The sequence below is a fragment of the Callorhinchus milii genome, unplaced genomic scaffold (genome assembly GCF_018977255.1).
Source record: "Callorhinchus milii isolate IMCB2004 unplaced genomic scaffold, IMCB_Cmil_1.0 Scaffold2, whole genome shotgun sequence".
NCBI lineage: Eukaryota > Metazoa > Chordata > Chondrichthyes > Chimaeriformes > Callorhinchidae > Callorhinchus > Callorhinchus milii.
The window spans coordinates 87629148-87654234 of record NW_024704743.1 but is presented as its reverse complement, the minus strand read 5'-3'; positions in this window follow the sequence as shown (position 1 = coordinate 87654234).

Sequence of the window (25087 nt, the reverse complement as noted above, 5' to 3'; positions counted from 1 at the left end):
TGTGCCGCCATAACCCTGTCCATGTTTCAACATGAATTGGCAGTAAATTGGAAAAATCTAACTCAAAGGTGCTACAAGGCTGGTTGGTATGAAGTGCTATTGAAAGTGCTTTTCTGAGGATGGGATTAAATTCTACATCCATTTTTCATGGCAGGACAGGCTAGTGCCATATCAAACGTGGCACCTTGGGACTCCGTGATGATGACACTTGTTGTCAAAACTTCCCTGTTCTTATTGCTTTAATCTTTGACCTAAATGGAGTCCTTCCGAGCGGAAATGTTCAATTTCATAGCACTGTATCATCTCTAATGACCTAAAGCAACATTTAAACATTTTTTCAGCCATACTGATGTAATCACTCCTGGATTGAAGGAGGTGATTCTTTGGCCACTAGTTAATTTGCTGACTTTGGCACACAAGCGCATCTGATTCTCTGCTGATTTGCAAATGCTGTGAGTTTATATTGGGAAAATCAACTAGAGAATATATGTTTTTGCCTACCATGTGTTTTATTTACAAGATGGACAGCAGCTGAACTGTATATTCTTTCAGTCATACGGGTGTCTGACACAAGAGCACAAGATCAGGCTGGATGAAGAAGACTCTTCAGACCATTCAATCTCATCCGTCCAAAACACCCACCCTACAGTCCCTTTTGCCACTTAAATGAGTCCAGTGATACCTTCCTGGTATCTGTCCTGAAATTGCCTTTTACAACTCTATTATAAGTGAAGGGGAAGGATTATTCTGGGTTGGATTCCTGGGCGGGTCAGGGTGAAACATTGGGCAAGTTTCCTTACTCCACACATATGCCTTTGTTTCCCAAGCAGTGAATGGGAGCCCAGTCGTTACTCGATTCGCAGATCTCTTTTCCAGGGGTAATAGCTCCTCCACAAAAAGAAAAATAGTACTTTGTTCGCTCAGTCCACGACTGTTTGTGGGACACTGCTGTGCGCAATCGACCGCCGCGTCTCACCCACAAAACACAGTCAATTGCAGTGTATCCCGTGAAGCACTTTGAGATGTCTCAAAGATGCAATAAGGCACTATGTCAAATTCAAGGATTATTATTATTATTACTATTATTATGCCCTATTGTTCTACTGTTTTGATGCATCCTAACGTATTGATCTGGTTTCCGTTTTCAATCCGATTTAAAATGTTATACACCTCTCTGAGGTCCCCTCTGAATCATCTTCTCTCAAGACTGAAGAGCCCAGATTGTCTAATCGTTGCTCTTAGCTCATTCCTAGGAATCATCCTTGTTGCTCTCGTCTGCAATGCTTGGGCAGTTCTCTTATGTTGTGTTCAGAACTGTATGCAGTACTAAGTGTGGTCTGACCAGAACACTGCACAGGCTGACTATGATGTATGGGGATCTAAATTCAACTGATTTAGCAACATATCCCAGCATCCTGTTTGCTGCACACTCAGAAACCAATTACCATGTATAATAGTCTCCAAGCCAAACTACTAAGAGTTCTTCATAGGTTTGGTTTCTGTTTGTCTGGGTTGGAGTATGCACTCTTTTCTCAGAGGGATGCACCCTGTTCACTTAATCCGAAAGAGTTTAGGTGCAAAGTAGAAAGAGCCAAGGCTTGGGAATCCCAGGTTGTGCATTGGGATATTGCTGAGGCCAATCTGTACAAATTTATTTTGGGAATACTGGCAAACTTCCCACTGCTCATTCAGGTAAAATCCTTACTTGCTAGGGCTTTAGTTTGTTGGGTTAATAGGAGCCAAGTGAGAAGAATCCCATTCCCCTGTAACTGATTTACTCTTCCAAAACCTAATAATTAACTAGGCTGGCGGGTCCATCATCAGCAGTGTTCTGCAGTACTGCGGCCCTGCCTGGCTCAGGAACCAAATTATCAAGACACAGAATTGACGGGTGATTGCAATCTTCCTTGGCCAGACATATCACCTTAGAGCCAACTCAGCGTCAAGGAGTCCCCAGTTATCTCCACACAAGAAAAATATGTTTAGTTAATCATTAAACATCTGCCAACCACAAGTTTCATCTCTCACTGAAACAATAATAACAACTTGTATTTATATACCACCCTCCACGCCGGAAGGGGTCTCAGAGCGCTTCACAGTAACGGATCCCGGGGCCGAAGCAGGGGGAGGAAGGTGACCAAAGGCGCGGTCGAAAAGAAAGCAGAGACCTGAAAATAGGAAGAGAGGCGTTGAGGTGAAGGGAGTGAGGAAGGAAGTTCCAGAGCCTCGGGGCATAGTGGCTGAAGGCACGGCCGCTGAGGGTGGAGCGGAGGACTCGGGGGGTAAGGAGGAGGCTAGACCCAGAGGAACGCAGGGAACAGGCCCTGTTTTGAAGAGAGAGGAGGCCAGAGAGGTAGGGGGGTGCAGAGGGATGGTAGAATTTGAAGACAAGGGTGAGGATCTTGAGGTCAATCCTCTCTGTGACAGACAGCCAGTGCAGTCTGGCAAGGACTGGGGTAATCAGGGAGCGGAGTTTGGTGCAGGTGAGAATGTGGGCGGCAGAGTTTCGAATAATCTGGATTTTGTGAATGGTAGTGGAGGCGAGACGGGTGAGGAGGGCATTAGAATAGTCCAGCCGAGAGATGACAAAGACATGGACCAGGGTTTTAACGGCTTTCGGAGAGAGGTATTGGCGGAGACGGGCGATGCGTCGGAGGTGGAAGAAAGCGGTGCTGGTGAGGGACCGGATGTGGGGAAGGAAGGACAATTGGGGGTCGAACCTGACGCCTAGGTTGCATACAAGTTCAGAGAGTTTTAGGTGGAGGTCGCGTAGGTGGAGAAGGTGAGAACCATGAGATTTAGGCGGATAGGAGGTACCAGGAAGTCCTCGAGAACAGTATGCTGAGCAGCACAGCTCAGCAAGAAATGTATGGGTACACTGCCACCAGATGAAATGTAGGAGTGGCTGGGTGGATTGGAGAGTAGGAGCAGTGTGCTCATTACTCAAGTAAGTGAATAGACTTTATGCCAACATTAATTAGGTGAGGAACAAATTTGCAGTATTCCTTAAGGCAGTCCTTGTCTTAATTATCACAAAGAACGCTTTAATTAGCAGCAGAATGTGCCCCTTGGGTTATAAATTTGCCGTAAATATTCCATTTTACCATATATTCTGTGAAGCACTTGAGACGTATATGTCCCCATCCGTCCGTTGGTCCCCCGCCCCACCATGTGAAAGGCGCCATACCAACTGTAAGGATTATTATTGTGTATTATTATTACAAATATATACTTGGCAAATATGAACTATGATTTTCTTCATCCACTGTCCCAAAACTGAAGCATTGTCCATTGATTGTGTGTCATCAATGGATGTGACAACATTTGTCTTCTTTGCGCCTTTGACAATGAGCACTGAAGCATTGATTTATTTTGAAATGCACTGACATCTGATGTGCACATGAAGCCAACAGATCTTGTGACAAATGTCTACCATGTACACAATGCATTCAATGGTACATTCAGTGGCAAGTTACAAATGTCATGTAAAGCTGAACAGCTATTGTTTTCTTAACAAAATCAGAATGGCTAATTTAACAATTTTATTTGCCAGAGTTGTTAAAAATGTTATCTAATAACAAGATCTTTCTGACTAAAAAAAGTGAAAAAACATTCTGACTCATTGTAATGTTAATCAATGAAACACAAAGAGATGAGCAAATTACAATTAAAATCCAAAATTGTGACCTGAAGTTTTATCTAATCTTAAACTATAAAACTATGAAGTTGAAATATTAATTTCAACTGAACATTAATGATGTTAATTAAGATGCCTGCCACAATTTGGGAAGATGTGATAAAGTTAAGTCCGTGAATATCAAGATGAAATTTCCTGTTGTTAGCTGCTGTTTTTTGTAGGTGCACTCTTCCATACCATACAAATATCCACGAGTTTGAGTTTTGCTGTGCCATTAAAACATGTAGTTTTGGAACAGTGTACACCATACAGTTTACTAGCATGTACACAATACATTCAATGACAAGTTACACAATGCCATGTAAAACTGATGTTGGAGTGGTGGAGAGAATTGGATTCAAGGCAATTGGAAGTGCTTTGTAAAGTATTCTCCTACTGAAGATGATGGTAATTTACTACAGTATACAACAACAACAATAACAACAAGATTGCATTTATGGAGCGCCTTTCACGTTGGGAGGACGTCCCAAGGCGCTGGACAGTTGGGTCGGGACCCGAGCAGTGGGGAAATGGTCAGGGTGAGGGGAGGGAAGGGAGGGAGCGAAGAGTGGGTAGAGAGTCGAGAGGGGAGCTGAAGGCACAGTTGAAAAGAAAGGTCTTGAGACCGGCCTTGAAGGAGGAAAGGGAGGAGGCAAGGCGAAGGCACTGGGGGATGGAGTTCCAGAACCTAGGGGCTGAGAGGCTGAAAGCCCGGTCACCAATGGTAGGGCGGTTAGGGTGGGGGATGTGGAACAGACCGAAGCCAGAGGAAAGTTAAGTAGGGGGATAGTAGGTCGGAGATGTAGGAGGGTGCAAGGCCGTGAATGGCCTTGTAGGTGAAGATGAGTATAACTATATTGTACTCTACCACAAATTTCACACAGTGCTTACGCTCATGCCGGTGTCCTTGTGTGCCCACTCCTTTAAAAACACATGGTAACATGGTGTATTTGACTTCCGTTTAATGAATACCCTCTGTAGCCTGTTTTCTTTAAGTGGGTGGATGACAGCCTTTCAATAAACTGAAATCAGATAAATACACAACATATTCACCATTCACCATTGAGAACAATGTCAATGGCAGTATGGTGGACTATTGGTGTCAGGAAGGTGATAATATTATTCTTTACTATTAACAGTGTGGAGACATAGGTGATATAGAAAAGGGTTTGGAAGGCTTTGTGACATGTTTACTTTCATATAATTCTTATTTGATTTGTTTTGGTCAGCATGCAGAATCCCATCACCGTGTTTTTGAGTATCCAAACCAGATTGAGAATTCCAGATATGTATGCCACCTACACATGGAAATTTTCCTGTGTCTGGAATACAATGCGCACGCTGTCCCTGAAGGGACACACCCTTCACAGAGACCTACGACGGGAAAAGTATTAGACACAGTTTGGCAAGACCAAGGCTTTACGTCCCAAGAGTATGCGTTGGAGTATTGATATAGTTTAGCTCACTGAGACCACATAGAGAGCATTGTCTGGCAAGCTTCCCGCTGCTTGTCCAGCTAAGACCACTGTACCTATTAGGGCTTTGGTTGGCAGGGTTAACAGGAGCTGTGCAGGAAGAATGCTTGCCTTAATTTGAGAAGCAGCAGCTTACCATTCGGTCCCATTGAGATAGATTCCAAGTCCTGGATATCTAAATGCTTATTCACAAACTTGGACTCCAGGTGTTGCCTTCCAGCAGCTGTCATTCTAAGCCTCAGAGCCTCCACGGCAGCTATTTGACAGACATCTGGACTTATTTAGGGCAGCTTGTGATGTGCCAATTACCTTGATGTAAGCCACCTTGAGAGAGAAGACAAATAAGAAGAAAACAAAATAGCCAAAGTGGGTGAAAACGTGACAGGATGAGGTCACTTTCCTTTCATTCTGGACACTCTCCTACACCCATCATGCTTGTTAAAATCACTTCCTTTGCCCTCTTTCTCATTTCTTATCATCTTGGCCTCCTTAGTCTCCCTTATGGTGACCATATTTTGTAAACCAAATCCAGGGATACAAATAAAAAGAATTGAACTCACTACAATTTCTTATGCTGGCCTTACTGGAGAAACTTGTTGGATTATTGGCTGTATTTCTCTGATGAGATTATCTGTTTTAGAATTGTATTTTTCTTGCTGAGTTTGTTGTTGATCTCAAGACAGGGCAAATTTGGCCAGGGACCCATTACCTCATCCGGGGACTGCCCCTGGAAATCGGGGACATATGGTCACCCTACTTTAGAGTCATCCTTGTTGTGCCCTCACTGAGCAAGCCATTCCCTTACTTTTTGCCATTCAGCCACTCTGTCCTTCAGCTTCTCTTTGTCTTGTTGAGTGGCATTGCTGGAGAGATCTGTGTCCAGCGGTTGAGTTACTTTCACACAGAATGCAATGGTTTTCTCCTCTACTGGTCTGGAGAGGGATGGGTTTCCATGGAAGAAAAATGGGGGGAGCCCAGCTTGAAAGATAACAGTATGAGGATGGGTGAATATTTGGATTTTTCCTTGATCATCTTTTGAATGATGCCGAGTGTGTCTCTAAAAAAATAGAAGTGGTGGCATCAAGTCCGAAATAAGGTGGGTGTGTGGACTATGGGGGGAACGGGTCAGATAGGATCAATGGCTTTTTCGCATTAAATATTTGTCTTATGTTTTTAACTCTTAAAGTAACTCTTACTCAAGATTAACAATGATGGAATCCTTGGAAGAAATAGGAGGAGGCCATTGAACCCATCAAGCCTGCTCCCAACAGTTCATTAGACCAAAGAATATGTTTCAATCCCACTCCATGGTCTTGGCTCACCATAAAGTGGAGACGGGTGGAAAAAAATAACTGATAAAATATACATAGCAGCGTGCTCCAACCAGAAAATCAGTCTTGATACACTGGGGTGAACAGCACTTCTGAAGCAGAGCTCAATTCAAATTGAACCCAGACCGACAGGCTTACACTGTGTCAATACACAAGACAAATGAGAATCTCCAAGCTTACATTTAATTGCTGAAGCAATTCAGTTCAAAGATTTCAGGGATAGCAAGTTTATGCTTATCCTACATGAAATCAACAGCCATAAATTTCCAAACAGTGTTGCAGTCTATTTGATTTAATTCAACCAAAAAAATCTGTTTATTTTAGACGATTTTTATAACAAATAGAACATGATACAGATGATATCATAACAAACTGATTGCCTCTGTTATTTTGGACTTCTGACGGAAAATAGAAAATTAATCTACGTGTTTCACATGACAACTGGAATCAGCTTTGTTAAAGATTAGCTTTGAGACTGCAATTAAATTTTAGTGCAAATGTAGGTCTGGGCAACAAGGTGAACCCTTGTTTAATTTAATACTTTGTCATTGAAACATCTCAAAATGCTTCACGGGATTTGAATGTTTGTTGAAGAGTCCGAGTATTTGTAAGTAAATGTGACAGGCGATTTGCACGCAACAACTTATTTGAATGATCAATTTTATCTGGACAGTTGTTGGCTTGGACACCAGGAGAAACTCCCTTCTCTTTTTGAATACTGCCATGGGATCTTTAATGTTCACTGAAAAGACAGACTAGATTACACTGTACATTTGATGTTGAAACACTCTCAAAATTGCTGTGATTTGCTCCCAAAGGTGCAGCATAAATGCAGCATTGGTAATAATAATAATTCTTTGACATAATTCCTTAACTTGAAGACATCTCAAATCGCTTGAAAGGGTTTTACTGTGAAGTGTAGCTACTATATTTGTAAAAAATGTGACAGTCAATTTGCACACAGTAATGTCCCACAAAAAGACGTGAATGATGAATGATGAATTTTATCTGGGGGATTTGTTAGCCAACTCACTGGGAGAAATTCCCTTCTCCTTTCAGATAGTGCCATGGGATCTTTAATATCCACCTGAACGGGCAGATGGAACCTCAGTTTAACATCTCATCCAAAGAACGGCACCTCCAATAATACAGACACCCCAACACCACACTGAATGCTAGACCCTCGACTATGTGAGTTCTAAGTCATGATGTGGAGCTTGAACCCACAGCTTTCTGTCTCCAAGGCAAGTGTTGCCAACTGAGCCATGTTGACACTTCGTGGCAGCAAAGCGGTTAAATCTGAGAACAAACAAGGCTTTCGTTTTTTTAAATTCATTTTAGTTATTTTCTCCTCGCATTATATCAGCAATGGATTGTTAATTGACTTTTTTTTGTTTTTGTTGCTCAATGCGCAAAACATTAGCGCCTGCGTTTAATGGTTTGCGCTGAGAACATTTACACTATTCTGTTTAATCAGTAGTACCAAAGTGAAGTGCCTCGTCGCCTAGCAACGGGTCCACACAGCTGTTTCAGAAATGGCTGCAATTTGCTCGAGTCAAAACCTGGACCTTAACAGAGCTGTGTCTGTGACCTTTCGTGATACAAGGTGGAGAACAGATAGCTTAGAACACATTAAAAGGACATAAATGCGACCCTTCCTTTTATAAGAAAAATTCATTAGTTGTGAACAGTAATGCAAAAAAAAATTATTTTACCCTCCTGTCATCAATTATTGATCTTGCAGTGATTGTAAACTTTATTATATATTGATTCAGTTACATTTACGCTATCTTGTTGATCATGCTCTATTAGACCCCTGTGAATTAATTTCAAATGCTATATGACCTCTAGAATGCTTCAAGCTGTTACTTCTAAGTGATTACTTTGCGATGGATTTTGAATGACTGTGTAAGGAACTTATTTGTGCCATATATCATGTGTAACATTTGTCCTTATAAAGCATCTCCATGGGTCATAGTTTCCATGTAATTCAGTTAGCTGGGTGTAATTTCCTTCTGCAGAAAATAATCAACTAGAACGAATAAGATCTGCATTATAATCAGTAATGTGTGATAACCTTTGCCTTAAGGTATTTAAACACCCAGCTAAGCAAAATGAATTGTAACCAGTGGCATAAAAAATCAAGACTGGCTTAAGATTTCACTATTGGATTGTTTCAATAATGTTAAGGAAGCACATTTGAAAACAAGGTTTTATGGTGTTAAGGTGCAACACACATAGTGCATCATGTCATTGACAGACACAGTCATTGACATTTATTTTGACAATTTTACTTTTCTGAGCAAAACGTGCAGTTACAAAAACAATATTTCTCTTCACTGTGTGAATTCTAAAGTAATTTGCTTTTAATTTTATTGAACATCATGAGCAATGCTGTCTCAGCTTGTTTTTCATAACATCTTCAGATATTATAGTGAATAATATAATAATAATTTTGGTCACTCAATCCACGACTGCTTGCAGAGCACTGCAGTGCGCAATTGGCTGCCGACCTTTGCTCACAAAATATATGGTCAATTCATTATACAGTATATTCTGTGAAGCGCTTTGAGACATCTAGAAGATGTGATAAGGCGCCATATTAAATGCAAGATTATTATTATTAATATTTTGATCTTCGAGATCCAACTGAATCGAATTGAATACTATATTGGGGGTAGGGGAAATTGGGACATTTCATAACAGATTCAAAATGATATCATTTTATCATTACCTCAATGCTTCGCTACAAGATACTGGGTGAGATAAGTTTGTGTCCTTTTTNATTGCTCAAAAACATCTTGGAAATAATATGATTTGTTTTAAATGCATCTTGTATCAAATACTTATTTTTTGATCGAGAGTGACAGCGTTTGCCTACAAAAAACAGTCGCTACACTTGATAGTAATTGCTTGATATATAAATGTACTCTTTCTGCCCCCCCCACCCACCTACCTATTTGCCACCATCATAAAGATCCCACAGAACAATGAGGAAAAAGAAGCTGGGGAAAGATTGCCTAGTGCTGATTGTTGTCTATTTTGTGAGTGACGTGTGGACTGAGTGTGCTTTCTGTGTCTCAATAAATTGAGTTTGCTCCTTCCAGCTGTGTCCATCCAGCATTCCAGCTGAACTCGGTAATGAAAAGGGGGAGGGGAGCCAAGTCCTAAAAGTATCAGACTGCAATTCATGAGGACAGGAGGATAGTTGCTTTCAGCACTTTTTACAGAAGCATAAAGAGTTTTGGTTCATTCACTGCAAGTGTATCAGATGACAGTATACAGCTGATTACAGCAATATAGTAGTCAACATAAATATGATGTTGCTTAATTTAAACAATGTGAAGTATAGATTCTTAAATGTACTTATCTATTTCTTTAAGTGAATGCATCTGTTTTATGAACTATTTACTGTACTCTAGTTTCAGTAAGTAATGGACATAGGATGGATGACCAATCTCCTTACTGAAATCTCCCTTGCTGACCAACATGTCCCTCTACCCTAGAAACCATTGACCCAGTCCTTTGGAAACAATTTGCCAAAATAACAACATTCACTTTCATTTCCAATCAATTATATTTTGTAAAGTTCTTTGGGATATTTATCTTATGTGAAAGGCACTATGTAAATGTAAGTTATTACTATAAAGAACGATTGCCAAGGATGACCGAACTACATTAGGTTGACCTCTGAGTCCTGTTAGCAAGCCTTTCAGACTCATTGAACAACACTTGAATAACAACCAGACATTTAGACCTGAGAAACAGCATTACATTTCCGGGCAATCTCTCGCCAGATTATTTCCCTCATTGTTTTGTGTGACCTTTGTGGAGGTGTGAGGAAAAAAAGAATGTGCATTTTGATAGTGCCTCATCACAGTGAAACATCTCAAAGCTCTTCACAATAATTAGTATTAAGTATTAATGTTTTAATTTTTTGTACATAAACACTGCAGCCATTTGTGCCAACAAGGTTCCATAGACAGACAAAGTGATTGAACAATTAATCTGAAGGATTTTTGTTTTCGGTGTAAATCATCACATCACAACGATGTAATACTCACCTCAGTATAGACATTCACTTAATGTCTATATAGCATCATATTTACTAATGTTTCTATCATAAAATAATAAAATAATCCTTGCATTTGTTATTGTGCCTTTCACATCGGGAGAACATCACAAAGTGCTTCACATGCATTATTGTAAAGTGTAGTGACTGTGTAAGATGTAATCAAATATGGCCGCCAATTGCACAAAGCAATGTCCCACAAACAGCTAAGAAGTGAGTGACCGATTTTATCCCAAAACCGAGCATTTCCAGGTGTCCCTTGAAGTGTTCTCTCCATTCAAGAAGAATCCCAATTCAGAATCTTTTTACATATAACCCTTTTAAAAAGTAAACAATATTTTTTGATTCGGAAGATAACTCAGTTGAAAATATAGCTCAGTATCATGCCCTTCCCATGCAAGTGTTAGTTAAATGATGACATCCTTGTTTGTCTTTATGTTAAGGTTTTCTTTGGGTAGTTCCATTACTTTACAGTATCCATAATCCAAGACTACAAGGATACCATAGAATTCTATATTTACACTTTCCTTGTAACCTAACATAGGGACTTTATTAAATAGATAACACATAATCCCTTGATATTGAACACCGCATTCAATCCTTATCCCCTCAAGCACTCAGCACTACCCTATCAATGACATAAAGGAGACACTCTTGCAAGAGGAGTGAGCAACAGAATCAGGACCTAGTTATTACTGTTAGGATTTGAGACAATGTATCAAAGAATCAATGTATGGATAAGAATTATACATGGATGCAATAAAGGATTAGCTTTAGACAAATATTTATGCATTTCACACGAATGATTTTTGGCTCATTGTCATTTATTCTGTTACAATCTAGCTCAGGCCTGTCAGCCTGCCTCAGTCGGGAGTTCTCTTGGCTCTGCATCTAAAGGTTGTTCAAGCCACACATTAGGACTTTCAACTCACGCTGATGCTCCACTGCGATGTCGGAGGTGAGTTGTTCAGATAAGCTATCTGTTTAGGTGGATGTTAAAGATTCAATTGCACTATAAAACGGGAGAACGGAGTTCCTTCCAGTAACTTGGTCAACAATAATTATATGACATCCAATGGTTATTATTATTATAGATAATTGGATCATTTGGAATGAGGTACACTTATCCTTAACACAATCACAATATTCAAAATACACCATATTTGAATGTATTTTTCTGTATTTTATTGACAATTGAGTGATGTTTATTGACAAGCCCATTCAGCTAAGTAAAGCACTTTGAGACTTCCTCTTCACATTAAAGGCACTATATAAATGCTAATTGTTGTTGTTGTTGTATTTCTCCCCACCCCCCACTTTCTTCCCAAACCTGCAATATATAATGATACTCATTGATTGGGATTTGGTCGAATGTCCAATGAGTTTGATATAATGATTCACAGGGTGCTCTAAATGTTAATAAGTATAAGTTACGCATCGGAGCTGGCTAATTATGAGGAAACTTTGCAAATATGAGATTCACAAAAAACAAACTATGTTCACAAAACTTGAGAAATGATACGCTGGTCAAATGTGGAATCCTGTAGCTCAGTGGATAGAGCACTTGCGTTGCAAGTGAGAGACCTGGGTTCGATTCCCGGCAGGGCGTAACCTTGGGAAAGTTTCCTTACTCCACACGCCTGATAATAATCCCTTAAAATAGAAAATAGTAATAATTTGGTCACTTCAATCCACGACTGTTTGTGGACACTGCTGTGCGCAATTGGCTGCCGCATTTCGCCCACAAATATGCAGTCAATTCACTTTACAACCTATTCTGTGAAGCGCTTTGAGACATCTAGAAGACATGAAAAGCACTGTATCAAATGCAAAGACCATTATTATTATTATTATAAATAACACAACTTATTTAATTGATGTGTTTTATGTGTTCTCTTAGTAATGCTTTCACCCTTCAAATGGTTTGTTGTATGCAAAACTGGTCAAGTGGGCACTTAATTGCACAGTGTGTAGATCAAAAAACTCTATGTAATGAACTGGACAAGTTAATTAAATGAACAAGATGAAACACGAACTGAACAAGATAGAAGATGTCATTGAGTTATTTCTCTTAGTTTTCTTAGTATACCAGCTAAGTGCAAGAGAAAGTCCAAATTCTAATTAACCAAAGATAATGGGAAATCAGTATACGATCAGACAAAGGCATTAGAAGGATTAAAATATTATAATAATTTTTACATTCGGTATAGCGCCTTTCACGTCAGAAGGACATCTCAAAACTCCTTACAGGATATACTGTAAAGCTTAGTTACTGTGTATTTGTATGGGTAAATGCGACAGCCAGTTTGTGCACAGCACTGTCCCACAAACAGACATGAAATGAATATCGAGGAATTGTTGGCCAAATCTCCGGGAGAAATTCCCTTCTCTTTTTAAATATGGGATCTTTAACATCCACCTGAACGTGCAGAGTGGATTAAACTGTATGTTTGGTATTGAAACAGATGGAATCTCAGTTTAATGTCTCATCCAGACGACACCTCCAACATTGCTGCACACTCAGTGCTCCATTGGAGTGTTCCAAGTCCCAAAGTGGTGGTGGAATCCAGCACTTCAGGACTGAGAAGCAAGAGTGCTATCAACTGAGCTAGGCAAGTATCAACCCATAAAAGTGATATGCAGATAAATATTATATTATTAAAAAAACTAAATATATTGCCAATTAAATAGAGATGTGCAGATAATAAAACCTTATTGCTGACTAACAATTACCCAGATAAAATTGATCATTCAATTCATGGCTGTTTATGGAACATTAATGTGTGCAAATTGGCTGCCACATTCGCCTACAAAATGCACAGTCACTACAGTAAATCATTTTGAGACATATTCCTGACATGGAAAAGTGCTATATCAAATCCAAGGATTATTACTATTATTCTATTAAATGTAATAATGGCTTCTTGCAAAATTAACTAATAAAATAAGATCTCAAATAAGAATTTATGAAATTAATCAGTGTAAGAATATTATTTTATTTTATTTGATTGTTAAGTCATTCCATTCTCTGAATGATATTGTAATATTCCTAAAATGGAGAAATAGTAAACCAAAGGCAATGCTTACTGAATATTTTGCATGGATATTTGAAGATTGTAGATGGTTAGATACAAGATGCTGTTAGGAGTCCGATCTTATCTTGTCATAGCACTAGTAATGTCAAAGGTTATTGATGCAGGATAGCGGCACAGAATAGAATTCACTTACTGGTGAAGAAAAGTGAATGATGCCATTTATGTTGAAGTATATTTTTGTCAGTGGAATTGTAGCAATGATATATAAGCTTTCCTTTATAGTATAATTGCTTTCACAGTCAGAAAAAAGTCATACTGGTAAGACGATAGAACTATCATCTTAGGAGACAATTTTATGCTGTAATGGCTATCTATAGTAGACACAGGAGAGACACTTCTTCAGTACTTAAAATCAGCCTTCCTGATCTTCCCACTGTCTTCCAAATGCTTCTTCAGACGTCCTATGGTGAATGGATAGTGTATGGCAACAATTCAAATACCAGTACTCCACTGAGTCCATTTAAACTCCACCAAAAACAAAACTCACTGAACAAGTTTTCAAAAGCACTCCAGTAGGTGAAGAAAGAATTGAGGTAATATAAGAGGAATACTTGAAAGCAAAGTTGGTAACCAGGTTCTGAGAACAAACACATTATTGACTCTGTTGGTCTCACTTTCACCTCTGGGTTAGAAGGTTGTGGGTTCAAGCCCTAAGTCAAGAATTTAAGATCATAGCTTGGGCTGACATTCCAGTGGAATAGTGTATTGTCAGAGGTGCCATTCTTCAGATGAAACATTAAACCAAGGCCCTTTCTGGATTTTAAGGTAGATGTTAAAGATCCCAGGGCATTATTCTAAAAGTGACGAGAGATTATCTCAATGCCCTGACTTACAATCCTTCAGATAAATTCACTTCACGACTGCTTGTGGGATACTGCTGTGTGCAAACTAGCTGCAGTGTTTGCTTGTAGATAATAAAAATAATAATAATAATAATCCTTGCATTTGATATAGCGCTTTTCACGTCGGGAGGACATCCCAAAGCGCTTCACAGAACACACTGTAAAGTGAATTGACTGTATATTTGTGGGCGAACGCGGCAGCCAATTGCGCACAGATACACAGCATTCACGTTTTACAGGAACATTGTGAAGTTCTTTGAGACATTCTCGGTGTTATCGTAAATCACTTCTATTACCTAAGATTTATGGCATAGGAATCACTCCATACAACAATTGGGAGATGCTGAACAGTTAACAGAGATGAAAAACTTCAATTAACAAATGATTGATCCCACTGTTAGATTTGAATTGTTAAAACAAGGAATCCATTTAGAGTTCAGTATTTTTTTTTCAGGAATCCACTGTTCAAATCAAGGGAACAAGATAGAGAACAAAATTGGTCCAATAACAGGTGATACAAGTTGGTAAATATGATATAATATAGCTCAGTAGTCACTAAATGAGATAATGGCATTCCCAAGGACAGTATCAATATTATACCAAGTATTTTTGTAAGATCTATACATTTTTTATTCTTAGTGGGGTAATGTTTTTGGCATTTGGTAGTGCTTTCTGGAATATCACAAACTAGCTACAGTTCTTTAAGGTTTAGCTAATGATGGATTGCAGATAGTACCTCGACATCAGCACCTCAAGCTCCACTTATTAAAGCCTTCATTAAGAACTACCCTGTCTCTTAAATCGCTATACCTATCGCTTTGACAGAGCTTTTGGTCATCATTCTACCCTGCCCACCACCCCCAGCTTCTCCCATCCTCCATCTTAGGTGCTCAGTCAATTGTGTGAATGACTTTGAGCCATCCTTCTAACATGAAAGATGCTATATAAATGTAAGTTATATCATATTGTATTGACTCCCTCCTGAAGTGTGATCATCTTCCTCAATCTCAACCACCATCTTTGGCACTCCATCCTCCTGTCCTCCTCAAGACTGCCTTATCGGAGACAAATTTTCTTGCAAGAGCAAATCAACTTAATTCTTCTATAGCACTGAATGTGGATTTTCAGCATTAAAATTAGTTTTAAATTGAGACTACCATCTGAAATTGTGTGGGAAAAGTCTGGGGGAGAGCAGTTTACCCTCCACCCTCAGCCTCAGCATATTAGCCAAGTTTGCAGCTCACTCACTCCCAAAATCTCTCTACCTCGCATCCTCATATCTTCCCGCTGTCTTCAAAACCCTTCTAAATACCTACCTGTTCTATCATATGTTCGGGCACCTGTCTATTACCCTCCCAACCTCCCACCTGGCTGGGTTTGCATACGAGAATGTTAGATACTCATTAATGAGAGCAGGCTTGGGAGCCCAGAATATGCAATGGGATACTGCTGGAGTCTAACCAACTAAAACTGCATAGCTTGCCATTGAGAATATTGTCTATATATCTATGTGAACTGGCTCTCTATAAATCAATTTGTGCTGTATGTCAGTTACTTGAAACAGTGCTGGTTAGCAGAATTCTTACTGTTATCAATGAATAGCTAAGCAGGTCTAGGGTTGATGGAATAGTGATCTAATCATCCGAGTTTTTTGCAGTATATTTTCTGACTAAAACTAGTCAGAATCTTGTATTTTATCAGTTTACTTCAAGTTTCCTCTTGCCTATTATGCATGTTTCCTTTCATACACGGTGGTGTCCTTCAAGCTGTTTTGTGCAACGATAAACCAAAGACTGTGGTAACCCTATGATCTTTAGCTTTCAATCTGGAATGATTCCAATTCCAATGATTCTTCTGGAACTGTATTCATGGGAGGAGTAGCAGGAGCACACCATCATCATCAACGTTATTATGTGATAGCATGTGGTGAGACCTGGGTGAGATCCATCTGACGGACATCCCCTTCCTGCCCATCACTAGGCAAAGAATCAGGAAGCCCAAAGCTTAAGGAGAAGCCTTTTTCAAAGATCAGTGGTGTGGCTGGGAAGCAAATGGGCACCTAGAACCTGCTTTGGGTTTCCAGATTCCAACCTAGGAAGGAGTGGACCACAATACCATTTCTCTAGTCTTTTCTCAACCTCAAATACCACGTGGGGCGATTTCATCAGATATTTCTCTTTGTTATAGATCTGTATTCCTACATATGTTGCCTCACAAGTGCAAAATACATTAATACAAAAATACACAATTTCTATCACCTTAAATCCATAAACCAATTGTAGGTCAACCAAGATTATTGCTTCATATGTATTATTTGGGGAATTATTCGGATTTATTCCTCAAGTTTAAATTCTCCATCAGCTTTCAAAATTAAAACTGATTCCGCTATATGGAGAATTGTAAAAAAAACACTGTCTAACACTAACAGTAAAATTGCATTCTGAAACATCCATTTGAATCGCAAAGTACATTTTTCAATAATAATCTTCCATTCAGGTAATAACATAATTTGTCATTTCAATACATCTGAAAGAAAAAGCTATTGTTCAAAATCTGTTTACATAAATTGCCTTATAAAGTTTATTCATTGGTTAGTGCTGATGGTGTTTCTGCTTTATAATGTTTTATGTCATGTAACCTTTTATATAATCAATGTTCTAAGTTTAGAATATGTTATGTCATATAACCTTACAGCAGCGATGGAAAGAATACATCGTAAATTTACGAGAATGATACAATGCCATACACAACACATATTTACAATTAAATACCACCTTTTACATCAGGAGGACATCCCAAGGCGCTGGACAGTCTAGTGTTTGCACCTGAGCTGTGGGTGGGAGCTGGCGGGATGGGGAGTGGGGGGAGAAGATGACCGAAAGTACAGTTAAAGAGGTAAGTCTTGAGACAGACCTTGATGGAGGCAAGGGATGGGACGAGTCAAAGGGGCTTTGGGAAGGAGTTCCAGGGCTGGCAGGTTACTGCTATCAGGATAAACTGGATAGGTTAAGCATTTGTTTGCTGGAGATGAGACATTTGAGAGGGAACCTAATAGAGGAGTTTAAAATTATTAAACGGTTCCATTAGGTTAGCATAAACAAGTGTCCCATCTGTTGGGGTTTCCATAACAGAAACAATAACAACAAGAACTTGTATTTATATAGTATTTATATAGTGCCCCTCATGCAGGGTAGTGACATGAGCACTTGATAACAGGGGCACAAGTATAAGATAGCAACTAGGGGATCTAAAAGAGAACTTAGGAGGAACTTTTTCACACAGAGCGTGGTAAGAATGTGGCATTCACTGCCCAAAGCAGTGGTTGAAACAGACAGTATACAATAATAATAATCTTTGCAATTGATATAGCACCTTATCACATAGTCACGATGTCTCAAAGTATTTCACAGGATACACTAAAGACATCCTCCCGACGTGAAAAGCGCTTTACAAATGTAATTGTGTTTGTGTTGTTGAAAAGTTATACGTATTTTGTGTGTGAATGCAGCAACCAATTCGCAAGCAACCATATTCCACAAACAGCCATGGAATGAGTGACCAATCTTATTTGGGGGATTGTGGTCCAGTGGCATAGATTCGCTTCTACTTTTGAACAGTGAAGTGGAATCTTCAACATCCACCTACAAAGGCAGATAGGAACTTGGTTTAATGTCTCATTTGAAGGTCAGCACTGCCAACAATGCAACATCTCCCAGTAAATAGATTATAAAGGAAAAATAAAATTATAAGAAATATATAAAGAAGTGGAAAGGAGCAGAAAAATAATGTTTATCATGCCTTCTCAACAGAGGGGCGAACTATAGCCAAAAATATTATAAATACTGAATACACATTTCCAGCTTTCAAATATTATATGGATAATACTGTCTTTTTGTAAAAGAAAACTAAATTACGTTATATGAGCCTTCCAACACATTCTTTCTCTAAATGTTTATTTAAATCGATTCTAGTTAAATACCCATATTGATTCCAATTAAAGCACTTATATAAAACAAGGTCAATGTTTGAGATTAAAAGATACAGTCAATTGCTGTTAAATGAAAAATGTGATTGTAACAACAGTTGTTCATTTAAAATGAATATTTATTTATTGGGAATAAAATATTAGGTTTTCTCTGCTCATACATCTGATCATAATGGAATAGTTTACAATATTTAAAGCCCTTCACATGTTCATTAATTGTAATTTGGCACAGAATTTGTGCCATTTTATACAGAAGGTATGGGTATCTTGCATTTGATATAGCGTTTTATCATGTCGTTGAATCTCAAAACGTTCACAGGATTTATTTCAAAATGTCATGACTGTGTGATTTGTAGGCAAACACAGCAGCTAATTTACACATAACAATGTCCCACCAGTCATGAAGTGACCAATTATATCTGGGGAACTGTTGGCCAGGATAGCAGGAAAAACTCTTTTCGCATAGTACCTTTAGAATCCACCTCAACAGGCAAACGGGACATCAGTTTCTCATCCTAAGGAAGGCACCTTGATCATACAGTGCTCCCCCAGTACTGCACTGGACTGTGAGCCTAAACTGTTAGCTCAATAATAATAATAATAATCATTGCATTTGATATGGCGCCTTATCATGTTTTTGAGATGTCTCAAAGTGCTTCACAAATATACTGTAGAGTGAATTGACTGTATATTTTGTGGGTGAAATATATTATTAATATTATAATTATAGTTTGAGTGCAAAACGCAGTAGCCAATTGCATATAATTATATTTTGTGGGCGAAACGCGGCAACCAATTGAGCACAGCAGTGTCCCACAAAGAGTCATAGATTGAGTGACCAATTTATTATTAGTTATTTTGAAGGAATTCAAAATAAAGTCCTGATATGGGATTGGAACCCATAAACTTCTGACTCAGAAGCAAAAATGCTCCTAACTGAGTCAGGCTGAGTGCTGTGAAAATACAAAGTACTAAGTTTCAAAAAAAAATTCATATAATAAGCGGTAGAGAAATCATATCATTCAGTTTACAGGTAATGAATAAAACCATTATAGATAGAATATTAGTTTGAATTTATATTCAGAAATATTCGGTTATAAGATTTTAACTTTAAGTACAAAGCTCTAGCTGAAGGGAAGATTTTGTTAGCATTTAATGATGAGTTACAAAAGTAGAATATCTTAAGTGTTTGTTACACTTATAACAAACTTTAAATTAGTAGGAGCATAAGCTCTGTACAATAGAAATGATCTTTGTCATTACAATTGAGTTCATTTTTGTTGTAGTATATGCACAATAACAATAATCTTTATTGATTATTTATTGAAGATAATACTTGTACTGCATATATTGTGCATGCATCACTTGGGACTCCTAAACAGTTAATTGGCATTTATAAAGGAGATATAAGGTGAGTGGAATTATTTGCCTATGGCTTATAATAATAATAATAATCCTTGCATTTGATATAGCGCTTTTCACATCTTCTGGACGTCTCAATGCACTTCACAGAATATACTGTAAAGTGAATTAACTGTACATTTGTGGGCGAAACACAGCAGCCAGTTGCACACAGCAGTGTCCCACAAACAGTTGTGGATTGAAAATGACCAATTTATTATTGTTTTGTTTTTTGGAGGGATTATTATTAGGCGTGTGGAGTAAGGAAACTTGCCCAAGGTTTCGCCCTGCCTGGAATTGAACCCAGTTGTCTCATTTGCAAAGTGAGTGTTCTAACCACTGAGCTACAGGGGAGGGATAGTTTATCCCATCATGTTATTGTTTAGATGTTTGCTGATTAATGGTTATTGTATCCATCTTTTCCTGGTCTAAAATAGTTCACAAAACTGAATATGGTCCTTCGGTCCAGTTGATCTCATTGATTCTGAAAACCATTCCTATCTTCTACCTCTTATAGCATCAAACTAGTTCTTACATGGGTCCAGTTTCTTGGCCATCTTTCCTGATAAATGTTAATTAAGCTCTACGTAAATTAATACTTCCTGGTATCCGATTTAAAATTACCCTCCCGAACCCTGCGTCATCTGTTATGGTGAACAGTCAGATTACCTACTTTATATCAATATGTATGATGGCTTTGAAGTGTATGCCAGCCGCAGTCAAATCCGCTTAGACATTTTCAACCACTTCTCTTGATTTCCCTACCTCCACCATTTACAAGGTGCAATTGAGAGAGACAGGGGAGGTGAGCGTACGCACAGTCAAAGATGAAAATCTTCAAGCGCAATCTGAAGACAGGCAAAGAGGGGAAAAGGTGGAGGGCTTGAGGCAGGGAGTTCCAGAGGTTCAGAATTCTATTGCCTCATTGTCATCCGCACTAAACTCGACATGCCCCTCACCCCAGTCCTCGCCAGTCTCCAGTGTCTCCCTGGCTCCCAGCGGATCAATTTCAAGTTCCTCACTCTCACCTATGAATCTAGCCAGTCCCTGGCATCACTCTAACCTTCTTCTACCCTAATCTTAAACTCGCCCCTTCTGCTTAGCTAGCTCAAATTTGATGCATAATCCCCGCCATCTCCATGACACCATCAGTGGCTGAGTATTCAGATTTTACAGCACCAACCTCTGGAGCTCCCTATACCATTCTCTTCTGCTCCCTTTCTTTTAGTTCTTTAAGGCCTGCCTCAAACCCTGCTTCTTTGAATGTGCTAATGGCCGTCTGCCCTTCAGCAACAACAACTTGCATTTATATAGTGTTCCTCACACGGGCTAGCATCCCGGAGCACTTTACAGTGGGGGGGCACAATTCCAAGCCTGGGGAGGGGGGTGGTGACCGTAGACACAGTCGAAGAGGAAGGTCTTCAGGTGTGACTTGAAAATGGGGAAGGAAGGGGCAAGGCGGAGGGATGCAGGAAGAATGTTCCAGAGTTTTGGGGTGTAGTGGCTAAAAGTGGGGCCACTGATGCTAGAACGCCGGGCACAAGAGACATGCAGGAGGCCAGAGCTAGTTGAGCGGAGGCAGCGGATAGTGACTTGGGGAGTAAGCCAGTCAGAGAGGTTCCCCTCTCCCTTATTCAACTTCCAACTCCATCCCTGTAAAATGTTTGAGACATTACAGTACATAAATGGCATTGTATAAATGCAAGTTGCTGTCCTGATTCTACCTGGAGAGATCAATACAGTCAATGAATGGAGAAAACAAAGAATGGATTGAAACAAAAGAGTAAAAGGGGTTGAGATTTAGTATTTGCAAATTGGACATTGCTGCACTAATTTCCACTTACATTTTGTGACTGAAATTGTGCATTTCGCTGTCAAATTCAATGGCAAATTCTCTAGAAATATCAGCTTCCAAATTAAGAGTAAATTTAAGAATTTTGTAAAATTCTGCACAATCTTAAATTTTAAGACATTGGTCCATGAGAAATTTGGCGTGTTTATTTTATTAATACCAGAAGCTCAAAATCAGTTCACCTTAAGCCATAGCTTAAGGAAAGTCCTTTTTGCTTTTTATGCTGCACATCATTCATGGAGGGGCAGGCTTGTCTGCATTACAGTTTAATAGGAGCAAAGAGGTATCTAGACCTATAATACCAAAATATTGTGTTGGATAATTATGAGTACAGCTTCCACACTGCAGAAGAGAAGGTTGAGGGGCGATATGATTACGGTCTTTAAGATTCTGAAACAAATAGATAATGTAGACCATAATAAGCTGTTTTATCTTGTACTAAACAGTAGAAGCAGAGGACATAGCCTGCGATTGAATCAGGGTAAATTCAGAACAAATCTGCGGAAACACTACTTCAGCAAGCGAGTAGTAAACCTATAGAACAGGCTCCCTAGGGAGACAGTGGAAGCAGAAAATGTTGTTCGTTTCAAGAACAAATTAGATTGATTTCTCTTCGAAAATAATATTCCGGGATACAGAATTTAGTTTGGGACACAACATGTCAAGTGACTGTCAGAATAGTGGAAGGCAAACTAGATGGACCTTAGTCTTCTTCTGCTTAACAAATTCTTATGTTCTTATGTTCAAGTTGTGATTTATAGTATGGAATTCATTATGCAAACCTAGCTGTCTTCTTCGACACAACTTGAATATTAAATGAAAATGAGTGTATATTGTTTTGTTGCATTTTATGGGATGTAGTTTATAAGTGTGACTTAATTGAGTTCTGTTGTAAAACTGTACACTAAATAAATAACATACATAAATCCTCCAGATTGCTTCTGCCATTGCTAAGGGCAGCAAAGGGGATCACAAATCTTCAAATCAAAAACTATGTCTTTATTTCTGAAATTGAGAGGCATCAAAAGCAGCCATTTGGCACTACCTGCCTGAAGCTGCCCTCAGGAAATGATGACCAAAATTGGCAGGAGATTTGTCAAAAGGCTAAAGTGGGCACCAGATCCAAAGTCCATCAGAGGAATTGAGTAAATGTTTAATGATATGGTTTTAGTGCCCTACAAAATGCTGGTGCATCTGATCAGAGAAGCAAAACCTATCAAAGGAAGTCCATTGTACAGTATAGTGTCTTCGGACGTCCTTCTGACATGAAAGGTGCTATATAAATGTAATTTGCTGCTGTTGTTGAGTGTTAGATACCCAACATCACTGAGCATTCACTAAAACTGAAAGGGTAATTTGCTCAGTATCACAGATGAGCTCCACAATAATGGCTATTTTCACAGGACTATTTTCTAAAATAATTACTTCATTATGGATTAGTGTTTTAGGCCTTCAGCCTTTCTGCCCCCACCCTTTGGAACTCCATCCCACATTCCCTTCACCTCGCTTTCTCCCTTGCCTCCATTAAAGGCATGTCTCAAGACCCTCCTCTTCGACCGTGCCTTCAGCCACCCTCCTACCCTCCCTCCACACCCCACACCCCCACTCGGGTCCAAATCATTGACTGTCCGGTGCCTTGGGACATCCTCCCAACGTGAAAGGCACTATACAAATGTAATTATGTAATGTATATCCCTGGGGCTGATTCCTTTTAAGGTACTTATCCAGCGCCCTTCTGAAAGCCAATATGGATTCTGCCTCTATCAGCACCCCCGGCAGGGCATTCCATATCCTAACTACTTTCTGTGTAATGTCTCCAAACATTCCCAGTTGTTCATTTACCAACTATCTTAAATTGATGCCCTCTAGTTACTGACTCACTGGCCAGGGAAAATAATTTCGCTCTATTGACTCTTTCAAAACCCCTCATAATTTTAAAAACTTCTACCAGGTCACCTTCAACCTTCTTTGTTCCAGTTCCTCCAGTCACTACTCATAATCCAAACCACTCATCCCAGCATTATCCTAGTGAATCTCCTCTGCATCTCCTCTGTCACCTTGACGTCTTTCCTAAAGTGGGGTATAATATAATTTAATTTATATAAGTTAAGCATTATCTCTTTCTATTCTATATTCTATACTCCTATTCATAAAACCTAGGATTCCATTTGCTTTCTTGATCTGGGGGTTAACAAACATAAATCCTTAAATGTGGGAAGGCAGGTGGACAAAGCTTTGAGTAATGTTATTTGTAAGTATTAAGAAAAGTGGATCTTGTTGAACAAATGATAATAAATATTGTTCATGGCAGTCATCTTCATTGTGCCATTTGTAACATCTTTACCAAGTTTGCCTGCTGTGGTGCGAGTCGTGTTAGCTTGGGACGTCAGGAACTATTTTCAGCATTCTTCACCATGCAAATAATATGTCTACAAATAATGTCTATTCTCAAGCAGAAATAGTACAAGAAAACAATTCTTAAATAGCAAGTGAACTTCTAATTCTCTTAATGACATACCAGAATAAATGGACGGGGAGTAGAACATGGCTCATTTTAGAGTCCTGTATCTCTAAATGGTTAGAGCACTTGCCTCGCGAGAGAGGGACCTTAGTTCGATTCCCAGCAGGGCGAAATGTTGGGCAAGTTTCCTTACTCCACACGCCTCTGTTTACTTAGCAGTAAGCAGGAACCCAGTTGTTAGTTGATTGGCGGACCACTTTCCTGGGGGTAATAATTCCTTCAAAAAATAATAATAATAAATTGGTCACTCAATCCACGACTGTTTGTGGGACACTGCTGTGCGCAATTGGCGCAGCATTTCACCCACAAAATATAACGTCTTGAAGACGTGATAAGACGACATATCAAATACAAGGATTATTATTTTATAGAATATTATTTGTGAATTTGAATGTTATTATTTATGAAACATATTTTGCTGCTAATTTTATGGCCAACTAAATATTAAAGACTTGTCAGATGTCTTTAACTTTAAAATAACATACATTTGCTCTGTAAAATATAACTCTTCTGCTGCCACTGATCGGAAATAACAGAAATAATGGAAACATTTATTATAAGCACATAAGGAGAAATAAAAACGGTGTTTATGGACACAAAATAGTCCGCCTTTGCAGAACACAAGATTTATATTCTCGAGCAGTAGAGTAACTTATTGTGCAGGTAATTGTGGAAGAGCTTGACCTGGCAATGAGGTATTGTATCTAATCACCTGAGTCAAGGGAAGCAATAGAAATGAAAGTAGAAGCCCCATCTGTCAGACTGTAATGATTGTGCTATTTGAAGGCAAAAAGGTTTGTCTGTAGCAGCTGGTATCTCTCTGAGTGACCTTTTAGC